This window comes from Rhinopithecus bieti, unplaced genomic scaffold (assembly GCF_001698545.2).
Source record: "Rhinopithecus bieti isolate Rb0 unplaced genomic scaffold, ASM169854v2 scaffold_12049, whole genome shotgun sequence".
NCBI classification, from domain to species: domain Eukaryota; kingdom Metazoa; phylum Chordata; class Mammalia; order Primates; family Cercopithecidae; genus Rhinopithecus; species Rhinopithecus bieti.
Genome location: NW_016807278.1, coordinates 15,331 through 17,058, shown reverse-complemented (window position 1 = coordinate 17,058; position 1,728 = coordinate 15,331). Strand labels below are relative to the sequence as shown.

General features: G+C 40.0%; 1 pseudogene across 1 annotated transcript in view; it reads left to right on the top strand.

Annotated features, from left to right (window-relative positions):
- The window catches only part of LOC108535110 (complement component receptor 1-like protein), a 31,595-nt pseudogene that overhangs the window by 15,635 nt on the left and 14,232 nt on the right, over positions 1–1,728 (top strand). Inside the window, exon 4 of the transcript XR_001887132.1 lies at positions 1,021–1,107. The product of XR_001887132.1 is annotated as a complement component receptor 1-like protein (transcript). The remainder of the gene's footprint in view (positions 1–1,020; positions 1,108–1,728) is intronic.

Here is a 1,728-nt window from a genome sequence, read left to right as displayed (position 1 = left end):
GGCAGTGCTGGTGTGTGCTGGGGCTGGGAGGAGGGTTGAGGATGTGGGCCCTGTACAAAGTTCGGGAGTCACCCAGCCAGCCAGCATGTCATACCTGAATCTGTCTTCCAGTTTCTCCTGGGGGAGAGCATCCCAGGCCCACTGGTCAGGGATAATGAATGATGGGTAGAAGGATGCGTGCTTGCTTTCTCTCTCTCTTTCTTTCTTTCTTTCTTTCTTTCTTTCTTTCTTTCTTTCTTTCTTTCTTTCTTTCTTTCTTTCTTTCTTTCCTTTTTTCTTTCTTTATTTTTTGAGACAAGGTCTTGCTTTTTTGCCCAGACTGCAGTGCAGTGGCATGATTGGTGCTCACTGCAGCTTCAACCTCCCCAGCTCAGGCGGTCTTCCTGCCTCAGCCTCCTGAGTAGCTAGGACTGCAGGAATGTGCCACCATGCCTGGATTTTTAATAAATTTTTTGTAGAGACAGTGCCTCACTGTATTACCCAGGCTGGTCTTGAACTCCTGAGCTCAAGCAATCCTCCTGCCTCAGCCTCCCAAAGTGCTGGAATTACAGGGGTGAGCCACTGTGAATGGCCTATTTTGGCCTTCTTTGATGAATCTTGTTGATAAAAGCCCAACCATGCATCCATACATTCACACTTTTAAGGCAAAGAAATACATGCAACATGACTACATACACACATATACATGTATATATATTACAGCTTCCCTGCACTCAAGAAGTTTGTATTATATTTTAAAAAATGAAATTTGTAGGAAAAACTGTAATTCATCTTAGATTTGCATAAAAAAGTGTCATAAGGTAATAAAGAAGAGAAAGCTCACCCAATTGAGAAGGTAAGAAAAAGAAAGTCCAAAAGTCCCAAGAAGAATGTGAAACTTGGGAAGGTGATAGATAATCCTTTGACAAGTGGAAAATGTCCCTCTGAATTCTGTAACAGTGTAATCTCTGGAAGTAGTAACTTAATTGGATAGTTGACCTGTGTCTTTGGAACCTAATATTCCTTATTTTTTGCCTCTAGACACCGACTCATTGGTTCCTCGTCCGCCACGTGCATCATCTCAGGCAATACTGTCATTTGGGATAATGAAACACCTGTTTGTGAGAGTGAGTTGAAATATCCCTTCCTATTTCTTTTACTGATACATTCTAATTTTTCTCTGGAATAATAAAAACCTTAACCGAATTCCTTCTGTGCAATCTGTCCTTCACATGGCTGAAGACAGCCGTAATGTTCTCGAATATTCCTATGGGGTTCCTGGCAACCCTTTCCTTAGGTTCTTCCTTATCCTGGGATGTGTCTTTTCTAATTCTGAGGGCTTAAATACATAAAATCCTTCAAACTTGATTTTACTTCAGTAAACTTGAAATTATGGTGGTTCTACCACCTCCAGTATAATAATCATCCTGCTTGGCAAATCAGTAAAGATTTTTAAAATTTATGCTCTTCAAGGTTAGTGAAGCTGTGGAAGAACCTGGACTCTCCCGCACCACGAGGTCAACACATCCTCTCGAAAGGCACCATGCACTATTAACCTCAGAAGTGGGCATATATTTTAACCTACTTCTTAGAATTTATACTTACGAAATAATTACACACTTTTTAAAGCAGTTTGGTATAAACTTTTCATTGCAGCATCATTTATATTAGTTAAAATGTTAGAGCAACCTAAATATTTTAAACTATGGTTTGGAAACAATCTACTAGGAGGAAAAAGATGTGTTCAAA